The sequence below is a fragment of the Rattus norvegicus genome, chromosome 11 (assembly GCF_036323735.1).
Source record: "Rattus norvegicus strain BN/NHsdMcwi chromosome 11, GRCr8, whole genome shotgun sequence".
Taxonomy (NCBI): domain Eukaryota; kingdom Metazoa; phylum Chordata; class Mammalia; order Rodentia; family Muridae; genus Rattus; species Rattus norvegicus.
Genome location: NC_086029.1, coordinates 29,278,857 through 29,298,856, shown reverse-complemented (window position 1 = coordinate 29,298,856; position 20,000 = coordinate 29,278,857). Strand labels below are relative to the sequence as shown.

The following is a 20,000-nucleotide window of genomic DNA, read 5'->3' as shown; positions in this document are numbered from 1 at the left end:
GGTCTCCGACTGTAAGGGTGTAGTCACACATATATACACATGTGACTATAAAACTATTAACAGCCACAGATGCAGGAATGGAGATACAAAGAGAAGGGGGGAGAAGGGGGAGACCTGGCTATGATTTGCCAAGATTTTACAAAATACAGACCTAACCAGTTGCATGGAGCAAAGGAAGACTTCAGTGGCTGAGAAACAGAAAGATGTTCCATAGAGAGGCATCCTAAGGTGTCACCTGAGCGTTTGCTTTACAGAGATAAATTCAGTGACCTCATCAATGTGACAATAAGAGAATCAGAGCCGTTAGTGGAATTAACACCTAAGGCAGAATGGTGTTTTCTCCTCCACTTCATAGCCTTCCTGGGGAGAGACAATTCCTCTGCCTGCACTGTGGTCTCCATCCTCAGCTCCATTTTGCCACACCCCTTATAGGATCTGGCTTGGATATCCACAGAAGCACACAGACAACCATGCCCTCACCAAACACTTGACATTTTAGCAGGGTCTGGGCAAGCAAATACATTTAGGTGTATTCCCTTCTCCCCTCCACCCAGTACCCCATCAATTCAAAGGAATGGGAGTTTGAGCTGTTGTCACCTGGCATGCTCTATAAAATTTCACCCATTTCCTTCAGCCTTCCACTTTTAAGCATCGGCTTTCCTAGCGTTCCCCAATTCTAAGAAATCATAATTCATAACAAGGGGGGAGCTGCAGAACTTTGGCTGACGAGGTCGTGCAGATGTTATTCCTTAAGGGGGACAACTGTGACTGTCCATGTGAGTAATGGCTGCAAGTCGGCTAGCGGCCAAAAGTTCTCTTATACCAGAATGTAGAAACCATTTTCGTACTGAAAGAGGGCCCCCAGTAGGATAATATATTATTACACATGATTCAAATTACAGGATCTGCAGCAGGGGAGCTCATGACTGATTCAGACAGTTGCCCCCTGAATACTGATGATGGGATGATGGAATGCCTCGTGAATTAAAGGGGCCATGGGTTTCTTGTCTAAACCCTTCATGTGACTACGCCTAGCATTGCGCTCGCTAAGCTTCTTTAAAAAAATCATGCACAGTTATGAAACCTTTGTTGGTGTTTTTTTTAAATTCCACGTCTGAATAATTATATAAGAAGCTTTCCTTTAATAAAAATGGACAACTGACCTTTCCTATCAGTTCTAGACAACCATATGCCTTTAACGGCAACAATGCAAGAAATAATGAATTAAGAGAATAAATAGTGAATTAATAGAAAGCACGCTGAAGTCTGTCCCAGTTTCACTATTTAGGTGTCTGTAAAGCGAATAGAAATCTTTTCAGACAGCACAGTTCGGACTTTTTAAGTCATCTGTGGAACAAAGTACCTTATCCTGACCAACAGATCACAAATGTGTGAGACGACATTGTGCTTTCAAATGTTTTCTGTGGATAAACAGATTTTTTTTCTGTGACTATGATTTCATTTGCTCAACTCTGGTTAGATAATGATCCCATAAATTTGCTAAAGATATTGAACTATAAATGGAGATCAGGCATTTCCAGAGAAACAGTAAAGCAGCTGTTATATATTATGCCTCCCGAGAAACAAATGGCTGTGTCATATTCTGAAATAATATGTAAGCTGTCCCCTGCACTTCTTTTCAAGCTGGTTCTTGTATTCAGTATTTCTGGTAAATGGATGCAAATCAGGTGCATTGTGCTGCGATGGGAAGGGAGAGATTTGTTCAGAAATGACCTCAGTTCTATTCATTAATGAGATGGCATGTTGGCCGAGAGCAGGGAAGAATGGAATAAAAGAAGAGTGGACGTTCCTTCATCTGACAGACGTACATAGAAGCTTTTCCTTGGAGAAAGCACTGTATGTAAAATGGTCACTACGACATAAGATCTGAGAATGTGAAAGGGACCTCCAAGATGCAGATTACTTAGAAAAAAATCACCACTTCCATGCCCTCCCCCAAGCCCCCTTCCCGAATCCAAATGACATTGTACAGCTCTAAGTTGCAACTTGAAGAAAACATGTATTTCATTAGAGAGTGCCATCTAATAAAGTTTGGGATTTTTTCTGAGGGGTTTTCTTTCTTTGATTCTTTTCTTTTTTCTTTTTTTCTTTTTTTCATTTTAAGAAGGAGAAGACAATACTTGCAAGACCAAAGCAAAATAGCGTTGTACTTAGAACCACTTCTGTTACTGCAGACATCAGTTGGAGCCTGGGTAAAAGCTACCAGAAAGAATGTAGCCACATTTTCACATAGCATTTTAAATTATGCCACCAGAATAATTAATGGTAGAACCTAATCTTGAGGGGGGAGGGGTAACAGGAAAAGGAGAAGGCTATGTTAAACAAAGTTCATTACTGCATGATGTAAATGAGTTTCTCACCAATGATGTCACTGATTGGCTGAGCTGCAGGACTGGCTTCGAGCATGGCCGGATTGGCTGCTAGCTCTTCTGGTGCCTGCCTGCCTGGGCAGCGGTTGAATCAGATACTTTCTGTCTCTCTTGTTGTCGTTTGAAGCAAATCTTGTTCAGCCCAGCTGTGTCTCCATAGTAGTGGCACCCTAAGAGAGGCTCTCCCTCCTGCTTCCCACAGCTCCTCTGTGAGGCCGTCGTTGCTGAGTGAATACCAGCCCTTGGCACGAAGCCCAGACAGCGTTCTCAGATCCATCTATAACACACACATACAAAAAGAAAAATAAAAGCAGTTCTTTCATCTGAATTGCATCCTAAGGAGGATTAAGGCTTCTATTGCTACTGATTTGTGTTCTTTCAATTTGATGGTTAAAATCGTTTTTGAAACACAGTATCTTCTCATCTGCAGCAGAATACCATTGGTTAAAATTGGATAAAAAAAAAGATGGGGGAATCCCCTTTTCCCATGTTTACCTTGATTACAGAAACATACTTCTTCATTTTCTTCCTAATCACCATAACTGATGCTTTTGGTCCCCTACCAGAATTTTAAACTCTCAGCAGATTTCTAATTACAGCCAAGTCATTATTTTCAGGTAAAGACATGGGATCTTAATTAGCATTCTTTTTTTTAGCTATGCGAAATGAGACAGGGCATAAAGCAGAGATGATCTATGGAGAGGCAGAGAGGGAGAGGGGGAGAGAGAAACAGAGAGAGAGAGAGAGAGAGAGAGAGAGAGAGAGAGAGAGAGAGAGAGAGAGAGAATATATCTGTATAGCTTTTACAGTTGAGCTGATACCCCCTCCAAGCTCTCCCTCCACCACAACCACCACCCCCCTTGCAAAATAATGCAGTCATATGAACTTTACCAGACAATGGAGTACCTACAGGCTCTCCCCTAGACAAGTCCTTTATAACAAGCCAGTGCTATGTGCTGCAGACAGTGGCCAATCGGCAGGCTCCTTTCTGCAGCAGGGACACAATAGGTGCATTGGCCACACTGTCCTCCTAGACCCTGACAGGAGTTCAGGTTCATTTATTGCACACTGGAAGGCACATATGTCTTTAATATTCACTGTGAAATTATCAGTGCGGCTGTCTTTATTTCACTGTGATTACACCAATCTAATTACTGCGCCAAAGCTGCAGGAGCTCTATTTGCACTGAGTGACGCATAGGCATGTATGCAGAAAGAATATGCACGAACATGCTGGCTTACTTCAGGAATGAAATCCACTGATTATTTCCTTCCAAAATCTTAATGCTTCCTCCAAAACACTCGGGTGAATGTAGACATCATTTTCTGCCCCAAAGCAAAAGTATGTGGGGTGTGTGTGTGTGTGTGTGTGTGTGTGTGTGTGTGTGTGTGTGTGTGTGTGTGATTTAAATATAAGTCTGGTTATTTATTGGTGTGAGCTGTGGGGGTAGAATCTAGTCAGCAAATAAAAGGTAATTAAGGAGCTAAAGAATTTTTCTGTATCACTAAGCATCAGAGTAAAGGAGCTAAGTAATCCACACGTCTGTCTGCAGCTATGCTTAGATGCTCATTTATGTGCAATTCAATTGTGAGCATCTGCATACGCTCCATTTGTGCATTTCCACGTCACGCAACTGGCATATCTTGCAGCACTAATTTGACTGCTTAAAAATTAAATTTTCTATGACTATGTAAGATCAATATATTATAGCACGGTCTTGGGGCAAACTGCTAGTATTTCTGTGCACTTCATATGTACATACTCATGAACAGAAGAGCAGAATGACCAATGCTTCTACAGCAGAGGAAGAAAAGACAGGATCTATCTTACAGACGTGCTCATTGGTATAGGATATAGGCAGAAAGATATATGAGGACATTTCATGCCTGTTTTATTTTGCTCTCCAAATTAGAACAGTAACTGAAATACTGGCTATTTTTTTCAGGTGGTGTTTTATCCACACTTACCTGTATTGATTGGAATCCATCAATAAGGCAGGTGCTTAAAAAAAAAGTACTTCATTTATACCCACATGAATACATGTATATATTATACATCCATACTGGAGAATAAGAGGCCAAGCAGCATTCCATAAATATTTATTTCATAATCCTCTTGTAATATATGGAAACTATGAAATATGGAATTAAGTCCCTTTTTGAGTACCGTATTTTAATGTGGCATTTACTAAGTGCTACCGTCATCTTAAAAGAAAAGCATGCGTCTTCATGTCTATACTTCCCAAAATGAAGTTAGAGTAAGAAAGAAGGAGATGATAAAAGACTAATAAGACTGAGAGATCACAAGGCTCAATCATAAACAACACTAATATTATAAGAAAATATAACATTTTGTTTCTGAATTGGTACATGCTTTGAGGTAATAAGACCTGAAAGAAAAGGTATAAATTAGTTATTTGCTAAGTGGGTTGAAGAAAAAGGAAAAAAAATTAGCTAAACTTCTTGCTATTTGTATTGGTGATTTTTCTATTAAAATGGAGTTTCCCTAAATATTTAATAAAGTTATGGAAACTACTATATAAAAAATTAATTTTAACTATATAATCTTAATGCTATTTATCTCGGTCCTGCTCTTACATACACATATTCATACACATGTCTATATGCATTCACATAAGTGTACACATTCACATGTACACATACATATGACACATATATGTACAGCTATGGCTGCTTTTTTTTTCAAGGATGTATTCATCTACCTACTCATTTCAATTGTTTGATCTCATGATGCATTAAGAAAAGTAAAGGAAGTCATAACTGCTAATAATAATTTTAAGTAAAAATATAAATTAAAATCTGAAAATATTGCAAAAAAATTAAATTGCAATAATGCAAACAATATATTACAGAATTTGGGGAGTGTGTGTGTGTGTGTGTAAAGAAATTAACTATGTATAACTTTAAACAAAATTAGTTGATTATCCATATTTGACCGGCTTAAATTAACAGGTATTTATAACCTCATGAATATCATAAACACAAAATTATGTACCTCGCAAGGCGTAAAGTCCTGCAAGTTCATAGCAATCCTGTTTGTGTTATCAGGTATATGTGAATTCAGTATTGCTCTTCCTAACTTCCTCATACATCACTCATTGTTTAAAATGGTGATATCTTATTATATCATCTAAATGTGAAATAACTTTATAATTAAAACTTATTTGAATTATTTTTACTAGGTAAGCTAGACCTAGTTTACAGTTACAGATTTAAAAGACTCATTTCAGATATGTGACATCCAGCGACAATTAGTAACTGATCTGGTCTATTTCTACCCTCATCTTGCCTTCCTTATTAAAAATATAGCTCTGACCTGCCACTGTCAGAATAGTCTTAATTGGTTGAGTTTTACTACAGATAAGAAACTGATGGCCTACTCCCTTAAGATGAAAGACATTCATTTATAACTGCAGAGGGAATGCCAGTGCCATCTGGGCTCACAAGATGGAGGCCAGCAAACTTCTTTATGAAGATCAAAAGCATAACCTGAAGATTTACAATCGTGATGATCTCATCAAAAGAGTCACGTCAGTGCAAATTGGCTGTAAGGCCGTAAAATAACAGCCAGTCATCTTAGCCTTATAAATAATACAATGGCTTCTATAAGAAGAGCCAACTCTGAATGAAATGCAAAAACCAATAAATTAAAAGACAACTTGTCAGTCTCCTAAGATGACTCATGCTTTCAAAACAACTTTACTGTGTTTAATAGGTATGGAAAATATTCATAGTATAATTAACATCAAGAACTACACTGTATGCCTCTGTCTCAACAATGACAAACATTCAGATCACAGAAGACGATAAAGTTCATCTTCAAAATGGCTCTAACTCCAGGGTGTGCTCACGAATTCACAAGTTGAAATTTGTGTAGTGTGTCTTAGCACAGCCACAGTGTAGCACGTAAGTGAAGTTTATTACACATCGGGTTTGTAAGGCTAATTTCTCTTCTAAAAGTTTCAATTTTTAATTAGCATTATTTTTGGTAAGGTAATTTTCATTAGTATAGTATAATAAATAGTGCCATCTAGATATCCCAAGTAAAACTGTTGCAAACTAATAAAGAATCTAGTTAAGAATATTCTATTTATTTAAAAAAGGCCACAGGACTTTAACAACTGTGACTATGATGGTCTATAATCAGTATCTTTTATTCTCCCATAAATTACAAGGAATACCAGAAAACTTGGAAGGATTAATATTAATTAATATTAATATCGGGGGGTTGGGGATTTGGCTCAGTGGTAGAGCACTTGCCTAGGAAGCATAAGGTCCTGGGTTCGGTCCTCAGCCCCGAGGGAAAAAATATTAATATCATTAATTTTTTTTGGTTCTTTTTTTCAGAGCTGGGGACCGAACCCAGGGCCTTGCGCTTCCTAGGTAAGCGCTCTACCACTGAGCTAAATCCCCAGCCCCTAATTTTTATTTTTTGATACCTTAAAACATGTATCGAGTGAAGTTTGTTGTTTCCATCTCCCACTACATTCCCTCATCCCCTCCCATATCCAGAAACTTCCGAACCCTCACAAGTCGTGTCTTCCTTTCAAATGTTTTCAACTAAGACTTGCACTGAGGTCCTAATATCATCTCCTTTTCCATTATTATTTTCAACTAAGAAAACTCATTTTAATAACGTTGAAGTGGATGAAAACATAGCCATGCTGCCATGTGATGAGTCTTGAATCATCATGATGCATGATGGCTGAAGCTGCTATAAAAAGGAACATTCATAATGGATTATATCAGTACACACAGAGAAGAAAGTTGACTCTTACAGCACCGGTGTGCAGAGGAAGCATGGTCTTGTCACTTTGGGACAATGAGGGACTTTTGTTCACATGGCTATTCTGCTTGACAGGTAATAGGATGGGAAGCTAATTTGCCAACTAGCTTCTCTCAACGTTTTATTGTCCACAGTTTCTTTTGACTTACTCCTTTTGTGGTGGCTAGATTATAGGCCCTCCAAACTTGTTCACATCCCAGTAACCAGAAACTATAATATGTCTCCCTCTGTATCTAAGAGGAATTAAGGGTTGGATATCACAAAGGTTGCTATCCAGCCGTGCTTTCAAGAAGAAAATCATTGGACATTTTCTGAACTGTTTTACCACAATCCAGTGACTCTTTAAAAGTGGGAATGTGAAACAGAGAGGACTTCTGAGAAGTTTTAACAGTAGACCAATGGTTTAGATGCAACGATGGCTTTCTAGGAGGTAGAGGTAGCTGTCAGTGTGAATAGAGGTTGACTTCATCCTCTGACCATCCTAGGCAGGTTTTCACGTTGTGTACCCACTCCTTCTTGGTTTTAGGCTTCTGTTGGAACATCAACCCTCTCCTTTTCACAGTATTTTTCACCAGCATATGTAAGAATCTTTCTCCTGCACACCATGTGGTCATGGTGACCTGATAGATTACCCTAGCCCTTCTTTTTCTTTAAAGATTGCTAGCCCTCTAGTTCGTACTGCTATGAATCTGAACTAGTCATATTCAAAAGAGAATGATTGTTTCAGTCCATGTCTGTTCATCAGTATGACTCTGGAAAATTTCCTGTTTCCTTCACCAATAACTGACACCACCCAAACTTTCTGGTAGCATATGTAAAAACCAAAGCTTCCTATTAGATTCATCTTTCTAACTTTGCAAGAGATCCTTTATTTACTTAAGGGAGGGATCAGGAAAGTAAGATGGCACTCTGAAAGTAGAATGACAATGACTGATTGTTTCTGAACCCAGGTTTAGGAAAACTAGTTTTAACCAGCAGTAGATATGGATAAAAATTAATGGCAAATGAATCCTAGATGCTTTGGGAAATCAAAATAGAGAGAGGTACAATTAAGAAACAGTAAGACTATATTTACAGGAAACCCACCCCACATTTGTGGACAAACGCCTTTCCCTCCTACAGAAGAATGAAGGCCGACTACTGGCAGTCTAAAGATGTATACAGCGTAAATACTTACTCTGCCCACACTGCTTTCTTCCACAAGCTGGCTCTTAAAGCGTTAGCCTTCACATGCTTAATCTCAAGAAAGAGGAATAGAAGGTTCTTTAAAGCATAGGACTAAATTTTCCACAATTTATCATGCAAGGGCAATGACAAACAATGTAACAAAAATTCAACAAGAAATGGTAATTGATTAAATCACCCTATAACTGTGTATTTACACTGACGGTGATAAAGTATGATTAAACTCAATGTGTTTCTTTTCTAAGTGGGACACAGCCACACTTTCTAAACATATTGCTTCAAATCTTTTCCCTTGTCTGACATTTAAATAAACCTGTGGGTTAAGACTTGACAATCATATATAAAAGTTACCAATGCTTTATGTTTCTATTTTTACCACTCGATGATTACATATAGACCAGGGTGTCCTACATAATTCTCAGTTCTATACTCTTACCCACAGAAAACACTATGGCATACTAGGCAGAATAAGAAAGTAAATAACAGAAAAAATGTGCTAGAAAAATCATTAGTATTAACCATATTGCATGCTTGAAGTCCCGGTTGATAAGTCTCATCATGAATACAATATTTCTATGACCTTTAAAGACCCCATTGCTCAATCAGAAATATAAACCAAGTTTGACAATATGGGGTAGGAAGAAAAAAATGCATGCTATGGGAAAAGAAGCAGAATAGTGAAAAAGAATTACTTCAGAGAAATCACACTTCCAAATGTTTATTTTTAACATTATTTAAAAAACTAGCAAAGCTATTAGATCCATGGGGTAGGGGAATTTAGATAACAAAAGTGGTATTGAAAAATAAAGTTGATGCAAACAAGAAACAAAATTTGTAAGATGATATCAAGATGTTCACGTTTTAGGAAATAGGTTTTGAAATAATTAAATCATTGGCAAAGCATTTATAACCTAGCCCATTAAGTATTCTGCAACTATGAAAACTAATCGCCAGAAAGGGTTCCCTAAATGTCCACCAAAATTAATGGACAAGGAATCACACCTACCATGCCATGCTAGTAATTCCCCAACATCTGACAGAATCTGGTTATGACCATGGATGGAGTAGCTGATATTAACAAATGTCTCTATTGGAGACACCTTTGCAGCTGAACAAAATATAAATATCAATTTACATATCTGTATAATTCCTGTAATAGTATTGAAAGGGTTGGATGACGATCATCACATGTGAGAACTGAAGTGCTGTGGCCCTTGGGAAATGACTCGTGCATGTCAACCCAGTTCTGTATTCATCCAAACTTCCTTTGAATTATAGTTCCCAATTTTAGTACAGAGAACTGGAGGCAAAACAGGAAAGAGTCTTACTAAGTATGGAAGGTACACTCAAACTGGAACTGCGGGAGTACCTGACACCTGCTGATCTTACCACAGGATGAAAAAGACAAATGATACCAGATCTTCAAAATCCATATGTAATTTTCCCTCAAGTCAGCATGGCCCTCTTCTTCCATGCACAGAAGGCACAGACTATAAGAAACACAGGTAGAGATGCCTGAAAACTGAAAATCTAAACCAAAACTTCCACCAGTAAGTTATGCTGGATGGGAGAGGAATCCTCAATAACACACATAGGGTTCTGGGATCCGTCTCATCCTGGAAAAGTTAACATTTTGCTCAAAAGGAGTGGGATTAAAGATAAATCAAATACAGTAACTGGGAAAAGTCATAAACTTAAATTACCGGCCACACATATTGGCAGGAAGTCCGATTTCTCACGCAAACTTTCATGTGTTTAACACAATAATGTTAAAGCATGTTTGTATAGAAAGAAAGAGAGAGAGAGAGAGAGAGAGAGAGAGAGAGAGAGAGAAAGGAGAAAAGAAAACTAACTGGCTGATTAACAAATGAGTAAAACAAAAGCTAGAGAACCCCTCACTTGATGCAGGTATAATGGTCACATGCAACTATTCTACACAATAATAATTGATATTTTATAATAGAGATAAGTGTGGAGAACCTTTGTAAGGTGTTATCATTAAAAAGTAATTTTGTGATTAATTTTCCTGACCAACTTTTCCTGTTCTTTGATACAACAAACTTCAACATTAAAAACAAAAAAGGGTGGTTGGGTGGGGAACACCCTTATAGAAGAAGGGGGGATGGGATGGGGGGGTTTATGGACAGGAAACTGGGAATGGGATAACATTTGAAATGTAAATTAAAAAATCCAATAAAAAGAATATTAAAAACTAAAAAAAAGAACAAAAAAGGAAAAGAAAAAATCTTAACATAAGAGATTAAAAATCACATTAAAATATAAAAAGGCATGGAAGTTGAGGGAAGGCTGGTTCTGGAGCAGGGCAAGAGAGAGCAGTGGAGTCAGGGTGATCATGACTGACATTCATTATGCAAATGTATTAAAGTGACAAGACACCAATTATTCTTCTTATAGATATAGGCTAATAAAACATTAAAAAATCACACTCACTGATAAAAAGCAGATTAATGAATGCACATGTAATGTGTTCAATGATACAAAAATAAAAGCCCATCCACAGAATCCTATACTTGTTGAAGATATCCATCAAAAATAAAAGTAAATTAACGAATGTTTTAGGCATGCGAAAACTTTATGCCCTCTTACTATACAAGAGCCACAAAAAAGTTCTTCAGATTAAAGAAAATAATCATGAACAAAAGTGTTGAGAAGTAACATTATTATTAATATCAAAATAATAAAACATGTGGTATTTCAGTCATTCCCAAAGAAAAACTCTGGAAAAGAAATGTCAAAAGCAGAAGGGCATAAATGACATTTAACTATTATAACAAGGTTATTGTACCACTAGGAAGGTAAGAAAATAATGGAATTCATATAGAACATAAGGTCAAATAAAAACACAGCACAAAACATGATAATCAGATCTGCAAGCTAATGTCTGTATCACTATAAGAAAATATATCTAAAATATGAATAAGAATAAATGAAATACAAACAAACAATATATAAAGAAATTAAAAATGAAAAGAGTAACAAATAAATGGAACTGAAAGACAATAGCAAACTTCCAATGTAAAGTCTACAGTCTCAGTAACTAAGTTACTTAAACACAATACTCATTTCTAATCAAGATACACAAATCTGGTTGAATGCCATGTTTCTAGAAAAGGCCATAATTTGAGTAAAAAGATTTATAAGTAAAAGCCTGCAGAAACATATATCACAGTAATATTTAAAAAACAAATGAAACAACAAACATTTGATAAAGGCAAGGAAATGGGTCAGCAGGTAAAAGATACCCACTGCAATGCCTAAGGAGCTCTGTTCAACCCTTTTTATCCATGTGGAGAAAAGACAGGGGCAACTCCCTCAGGCTGTCCTATGACATCCTTACACTGGCATACTAAACTGAATAACTAATAAAAAATATAAACAAATTGATAAGAGGATAATGATCCCAGACAAAGTAAAAGTTATAATAAGGAACATTATGGAAAGTAAATTAGACATTTTAGAATGACAAACAACTCAATTTAATAGGGAGGCATGGCAAATATTACAGCATATCAATCTGGTATCGCAACTTTTTTAGTTGCATAAAATAAATCTTTTTCATAAAAATGATTTCAAGAGCAAAAGTAATCAATATAATTTTCATAACTAAAGAGAATACTTCAAAAATCACTAAGTGTTTTACTTTTTCCAGTTTTACATGGAATATCGCATTTAGGAATTTATGTGTTGAACCATAATCAAGTCTCACCAAACTTCAGATGACTATAATCAAACTTATATTTCCTACAAACAAAATAAAATTAAAATAGAAATCAATACAACTCAGTAGATATAATGTCTCCTCAAAAATATTCAAACGTTCAACTAATTTTAAAACCAAATCATGTAACTAAGAAAGGAAAACCAAAACTCACTATTTTTAACAGCTTGTAGATACAACTGGCTAACCAAGTAGCGTATGTTAAATGTTATTGGTAAATATTTTCAAGGTTAAATGTATATGTTAAAAAATAAAGGTACTGGAGCAGTCATTCAGAGATGCTAGATTTAAAAAAATAATATCTATGCAAACAGGAAGAAAGGTGTCTTGAGAGAAGGCAAAAGGGGTTCAGAGCTCTTCCTGTTCTTCCTAGGGACACAGCTCTGTTTCTAGCATTTATGTCAAGTAGCTCAGAACCACCTGCAATTCTAGGTCAGGAGAATCAGAGACTCTCTTCTAGCTGCCATTGGAACATGCATACTTTGACACAAACACAGAAATAAAGTAAATCTTTAAAAAAAGGAGAAAGAAATTATATATAAAAATTAATGATGCAAAAATGAGTATACAAAAGGGAAATTCAAGATGTACACTGAGAATGTGGGGGAGCTAAATGCTACAACTCATTTTTAAGAGTGTTTCAAAATCTAGTGTGATATACACTTCAAAGTCAGAAAGCTCAGAAGAGAAAAATGGGATGTAAAATCAAGAAAACCCAACATAGAAAACTGAAGGAAATCTCTGAGAGTGGTTAAAGGTCATCTCAAGACAGAGATGTACTGTTCAATTGGGGCATGGCAGGGAAGGCAAGAAGTACAGGCTGGAGCTTTGTGACTCACAGATAACGAGCTACAATCAGAGAGAGTTATTTCTGACACATGAGGAGGGCATGTGCATATACTATGAGTGGTGCACTGTGTATGTTGGATATGCATGTGAGTGTGAAAATTTGTACCACCATGAAGATTCAAGGAGGAAGAGGACAGAAGACCTCCTCTACAGCTTTCTACAAAGTGGCCTTGGGTCAACTCTCCCCTGAGTCCAATCTAGACTGGCTGGTCTGAACACGTGTGTCTCTGTCTCTTCCCAGGCTGAGATTACAGGCCTACACTGCCATGCTGAACACTAAAATGTATCTTGTAGATTTAACCTCAGGCCTTTATGTTGGCACAGCAAGCCTTCTCACCTACTAAGCTATTTCCTGAGGTCCACATTTTCTTAACCTTAGCAAATAATGTTTGCTGTTGTCTTGAGCCCTGTGTTCATATGGGTTAATGAAAAATAGTGCTTACTTGTCTGCCATTCTCTGTTCTCTTGAACATGACCATTAATCCCACAGTGAAGCCCAGCTTTGACCTACTTAGAACTTAAGTAGCCCTATTTAAAATTAAGAATGTTTTGGGCTCATGCCCCTACTCACATTTCTGACAGCTGTTTAAAGCTAAGCCAAGAGGAGATTCTCAGATGATGAGAAAGTAATTTCTAATTATAAAGTCACAATTTATTACATGTAATAAAATCTAATCCTAACTTATGTAAGTGTAATTCTTACATAATTAATAAAAGTCAATAAAAACTTTCCAAAAATAAACATTGGGTCAAGGCTTATTCTTAACAACACTGCAGTTCATAAGTAAAGATGGACCTGAAACATTAAAAAATATAATTTATGACTTTTTTATTTATTATTGAATGTTTGTGTAAATAGAATGAGATTTTTAAGGCAAAGCAGACTTTGTCAAATATTCATAATAGCTTTCCATATTGAGCTGTCTAAATTATACACAATTTCAAACTTTCATTCAAACAGTAAGTAAATATGAGGCAGTTACCTTTCTTGAAAAGGGTTGATAAAATCTCCATCAGTAGAATTTAAGGGCAGACTGTGAACAAGCTGGCGTCTGCATATGTGAGTGAGTGCTGTATTCATGAACATAATTTTCAAACCTTTTAGAGGATATGCATCAATGTATTCAAAGTGGCTGTGCTTTAAATGGTTTGACAAAAGAAACGTGGATTTATTTCTTAGCTGTAGCTCTAATAAAATCAAAAGTAAGTAAAATGTTAAAAGCATGAATGACACCAAACATTTTGTTTAGCTTCATGATGATGAATGTACAGGCAAATGAATGTATAGGTATGGCTTTTCTGCGTGTTTTCCACATGCTTTTATAGTATATGTTGACAACAATGCAAATGATAGTAAGCAATTTCCATAGTTAGTAGGCAATGAATGCTAATGTCTGTGGCGTCCGTTTCTGTATGGCATGTTAGAAACATGGGGACTTCCCCTCATCCTGTTCCTTTCTCTATGATTTAATCGGTACACCTGAAATAGAAAGGCAATAAAGTCAACAGCAAAGGAATACAGTGGGAATACTACAGGCTCAGAACAAACTCCTGTGGACCTGTGATGATATGAAGTTGAATTTCTTACTGCTGTCCAGCCCAAAACATATACTTGAAATATATTATTTCCCTCAGTCTTCTTAATAAATACTACACTTGTCTAAGATGTATTTTATGATAAAATAGTTTCCAAATACATGACTGAGAAGTTTAAAGTTTAAAGAATTTTGAGATATATATATTAAAATATCTATTATATAAAATATATATTATATATTTTAAGAAAAACTTAAAAACCATTTAGAATTAAGAAAAATTTGGTCCACTCACCCACCCAAAGAGGGCATCTAACCACAGAGAAACTTGGTGTGTGAGGCTGGGGGATATCCACGGGGCCCCCACCTGCTCAGAAGAGAAGGGAACATGGAAAAGATTGTGTGAAGGGGTGACAAGTAAGGGAGCAGGATGTAAGGTGAATAAGTAAAATGATGATGATGATAATGATGATGAGGAGGAGGAAGAGGATGAGGAGGAGGAAGAAGAAGGAGAAGAAGAAGAAGAAGAAGAAGAAGAAGAAGAAGAACAAGAACAAGAACAAGAACAAGAACAAGAACAAGAACAAGAACAAGAACAAGAACAAGAAGAACAAGAAGAAGACAAGAAGAATAAGAACAAGACCGAGACCAAGACCGAGACCGAGACCATGACCAACACCAACACCAACACCAAGACCAAGACCAAAGACCAAAGACCAAAGACCAAAGAAAGACCCAAAGACCCAAAGACCCAAAGACCCAAAGACCCAAAGACCCAAGACCCAAGACCAAAGACCAAGACCAAGATGACCAAGACAACCAAGACCAAGACAACCAAGACCAAGATCAAGACCAAGACGACCAAGACCAAGACAACCAAGACCAAGACCAAGACCAAAAGACCAAGACCAAAAGACCAAAAGACCAAAAGACCAAAAGACCAAAAGACAAAAGACCAAAAAAGACCACAAGACTAAAAAAGACCAAAAGACCAAGACTAAGACCAAAAGACCAAAGACCAAAAGACCAAGACCAAAAGACCAAAGACCAAAAGACCAAGACCAAGACCAAAAGACTAAGACCAAGACCAAGACAACAAGACCTAGAACAAAAACAAGACCCCAAGAACAAGAACAAGAACAAGAACAAGAACAAGAACAAGAACAAGAACAAGAACAAGAACAAGAACAAGAACAAGAACAAGAACAAGAACAAGAACAAGAACAAGAACAAAGGGTCTCAGAAAAAAAGATGGACAAATGTCAGCATAAACTTGTAGGATATTATCCATGAGTAAAATTAAATTAGTTAATTAAACTTAAAAAAGTATATAGAATAATTGAAAGTAACATTTGAGCAGGTTTCAAATCTGTGCTGTAATGTGAAAATTGTGAATGGATCGGAGAGCAGTCATTTAAAAGGGAAACTGAAATAAATTACTGAGTAAGAAACAAAAAAGTAAAAGACAGCATAAAGAAAGAGTGAAGCATTCGCATTTTGATCATCTGTCTTGAGTTTCATGTGTTCTATGCATCTAGGGCAATTCAAGCATTTGGGCTAATAGCCACTTATCAGTGAGTGCATACCATGTGTGTTTTTCTGTCATTGGGTTACCTCACTCAGGATGATATTTTCCAGTTCCCTCCATTTGCCTATGAATTTCATAATGGCATTGTTTTTGATAGCTGAGTAATATTCCATTGTGCAGATGTACCACATTTTCTGTATCCATTCCTCTGTTGAAGGGCATCTGGGTTCTTTCCAGCTTCTGGTTATAATAAATAAGGCTGCTATGAAAATAGTGGAGCATGTGTCTTTGTTATATGTTGGGGCATCTTTTGGGTATATGCCCAAGAGAGGTATAGCTGGGTCCTCAGGTAGTTCAATGTCCAATTTTCTGAGGACCTCCAGACTGATTTCCAGAATGGTTGTACCATATAGAAGGGGAGGGGGACGGGTGAGGGGGATGTTGGCCTGGAAACCAGGAAAGGGAATAACAATCGAAATGTAAATAAGAAATACTCAAGTTAATAAAGAAAAAAAGAAAGAAAGAAAGACTGGGTGCTAAAGAGAGCAATGCATTAAGAGGTCAATGCAGCTGGTATTTGCCTATGTATTTACTGTATTCTGGCTGTGTCTCTCAGGAGACATCTACATCCGATTCCTGTGAATGCCAGCAGCAAACCATTGAACTGAGAACAGGACCCCCGTTGAAGGAATCAGAGAAAGGACTGAAAGAGCTGAAGGGGCTTGAGACCCTATATGAACAACAATGCCAAACAACCAGAGCTTCCAGGGACTAAGCCACTACCCAAAGACTGACCCTAGGCTCCAACCTCATAGGTAGAAATGAATAGCCTAGTAAGGGCACCAGTGGAAGGGGAAGCCCTTGGTCCTGCCAAGGCTGGACCCCCAGTGAACATGATTGTTGGGGGGAGGGTAGTAATGGGGGGAGGATTGGAAGGGAAACACCCATATAGAAGGGGAGGGGGAGGAGTTATGGGGATGTTGGCCTGGAAACTGGGAAAGGGAATAACATTTGAAATGTAAATAAGAAATACCCAATTTAATAAAGGTGGAGAAAAAAAGAGGTCAATGCAGACACTGTCTTCTTGTAGGTCCCCAACCAAGACACCCGGTTCACCTGCATCTTTGTCATTGGCTTTATAAAAGTCTGAACCTGTGATTACCAAGTGTTTTGCTTGGATAATGGAGGGAGAATTCTGCAAAAATTTTATAAAAGTAAAGAGCACACAGGAAGCAGTCTATGTCTTAGACATGCTCAACCTAATGACACCACCACCATAAAGTAGCTTCTGGTTTTCTTTTTTTTTCCTTTTGTGATCATCAGGAGTCATTCCAAAGGCCAATTTCATACTCAGTAAAAAGATCCCATCTATTCTTAATGCTACCAATTCAAGCATGATGTCAAACATGACGATGTGCAATGTCACGCTGAAGCCTGGGCACTTCCTGTATACATTGATCTCCAAACCATGACACATCATTTGAATTCACTCTTTACAATGTAATGTCAATTTGTTTTTGTTAATTTTATGAGCATATTCCATTCCCACTATTCTCCTTTTCTATGGGTTGTTTTTCTCCATTCACAATGGGTATTCCCATCAATTACTTTATCCTGTTATGTATTTTTTAAGCCTATTAGTATACTTAGGATGTTAAGAGGTATGAGTTTTCTTCTTAGCACTGCTTTCATTGTGTCCCATAAGTTTGGGTATTTTTTGCCTTCATTTTCTTTAATTTCTAAAAAGTCTTTAATTTCTTTCCTTATTTCTTCCTTGACCAAGTTATCATTGAGTAGAGCATTGCTCAGCTTCCATGTATATGGGGGCTTTTTGTTTGTTTTTGTTGTTGTTGTTTTATTTTGTTGTTTTGATTTTTGTTTTTGTTAGTGAAGACCAGCCTTAGTTCATGGTGATCTGTTAGGATACATGGGATTATTTCAATATTCTTGTATCTGTTGAGGCTTGTTTTGTGGCAGATCATATGGTCAATTTTGGAGAAGGTACCAGGAGGTGCTTAGAAGAAGGCATATTCTTTTGTTTTAGGATGAAATGTTCTCTAGATAGCTGTTAAATCCGTTTGGTTCATAACTTCTTTTAGTTTCTCTATGTGTCTGCTTAGTTTCTGTTTCCCTGATGTGTCCATTGCTGAGAGTGGAGTGTTGAAGTCTCCCACTATTATTTTGTGAGGTGCAATATGTACTTTGAGCTTTCATAAGGTTTCTTTTATGAATGTAGGTGCCCTTGCATTTGGAGCATAGATATTCAGGATTGAGAGTTCATCTTTGTGGATTTTTTCTTTGATGAATATAAAGTGTCCTTCTTTATCTTTTTTGATAACATTTGGTCGAAAGTCTATTTTATTCGATATTAAAATGTCTACTCCAGTTTGTTTCTTGGGACCGTTTGCTTGGAAAACTGTTTTCCAGACTTTTACTCTGAAATAGTGTCTGTCTTTTTCGCGAGGCATGTTTCCTATATGCAGCAAAATGCTGTGTCCTCTTTCCTTATCCAGTCTATGTCTTTTTATTGGAGAATTGAGTCCATTGATGTTGAGAGATATTAGGGACCAATGATTGTTGATTCCTATTATTTTTGTTGTTAGAGGTAGAATTATGTTTGTGTGGCTATCTTCTTTTGGGTGAGTTGCAATTAGATTTCTTTCTTGATTGTTTTAGGCTGTAGCTTCCCTCCTTGTGTTGTAATTTTCCTTTGTATTATCCTTTGTAGGGCTTGATTTGTGGACAGATATTATGTAAATTTGGTTTTGTCATGGAATACCTTGGTTTATCCACCTGTGGTAATGGAAAGTTTTGCTGGATATAGTAGCCTAGGCTTGCATTTGTGTTCTCTTGGGGTCCGTATGACATCTGTCCAGGATATTCTGGCTTTCATAGTCTCTGGTGAGAAGTCTAGTGAAATTCTTATAAGTCTGCCATTATATGTTACTTGACTTTTTATCTTACTGCTTTTAATATTCTTTCTTTGTTTTGTGTATTTGGTGTTTTGACTATAATGTGATGGGAGGAATTTCTTTTCTTGTCCAATCTAATTCAAGTTCTGTAGACTTCTTGTATGTTTCTGGGCATCTCTTTCTTTAGGTTAGGAAATTTTTCTTCTATAATTTTGTTGAAGATATTTGCTGTCTCTTTAAGTTAGATATCTTCACTCTGTTCTATATCTATTATCCTTAGGTTTGATCTTCTCATTGTGTCCTGTATATTTCCTGTATGTTTTGGGTTAGGAGCTTTTAGCATTTTGCATTTTTTTTTACTATTGTGTCAATGTTTTCTATGGTATTTTCTACCCCTGAGATTCTGTCTTCTATCTCTTGTATTCTGTTGGTGATGCTTGCATCTATGAATCCTGATCTTTTTTTCTAGGTTTTCTATCTCCAGGGTTGTCTCCCTTTGTGATTTCTTTATTGTTTCTATTTCCATCTTTAAATCATGGAGGTATTTTTTTTTAATTCCTTCACCTCTTTGGTTGTGTTTTCCTGTAATTCTTTAAGGGATTTTTGTGATCCTTTTTAAGGGCTTCTATTTGCTTACTTGTGTTGTCCTGGATTTCTTTAAGGGAGTTACTTATGCTCTTCTTAAGGTCCTCTCTCATCCTCGTGAGATGTGACTTTAAATCCAAATCTTGATTTTCTGGTATATATGCAGTATTTGCTTTGGTGGGAGAACTGGACTCACTCTGATGATGCCAAGTAGTCTTAGATTCTGTTGCTTAGGTTCCTGCACTTGCCTCTGGACATATGGTTGTCTCTGATGTTAGCTGGTCTTGCTGTCTCTGACAGTGGCTTGAGTTTCCTATAAGCCTGTGTGTCTGCACTCCTGGAGACTGTCCTCCCAGCGTGATCTGGGTACAGAGAGCTATGTCACAGGATCAGTTCCAGGCACAGGAAGAAACCGGAAGTATCCTGTCACAGTCTGCTTTTGGGTTCCTGTGTCCAGAGTGCTCCATGTAG

At 37.1% G+C, this 20,000-nt stretch overlaps 2 long non-coding RNA genes across 2 annotated transcripts in view; one reads left to right on the top strand and one right to left on the bottom strand.

Moving 5' to 3' along the window:
• The window catches only part of LOC103693508 (uncharacterized), a 490,050-nt gene extending 486,983 nt beyond the window's left edge, over positions 1-3,067 (bottom strand). The window contains exon 1 of the long non-coding RNA XR_010056223.1: positions 2,382-3,067. This is a non-coding gene — a long non-coding RNA (uncharacterized LOC103693508). The remainder of the gene's footprint in view (positions 1-2,381) is intronic.
• LOC134481049 (uncharacterized) overlaps positions 1-20,000 on the top strand; it is a 73,781-nt gene that overhangs the window by 26,069 nt on the left and 27,712 nt on the right. Inside the window, exon 3 of the long non-coding RNA XR_010056237.1 lies at positions 6,758-6,793. This is a non-coding gene — a long non-coding RNA (uncharacterized LOC134481049). The remainder of the gene's footprint in view (positions 1-6,757; positions 6,794-20,000) is intronic.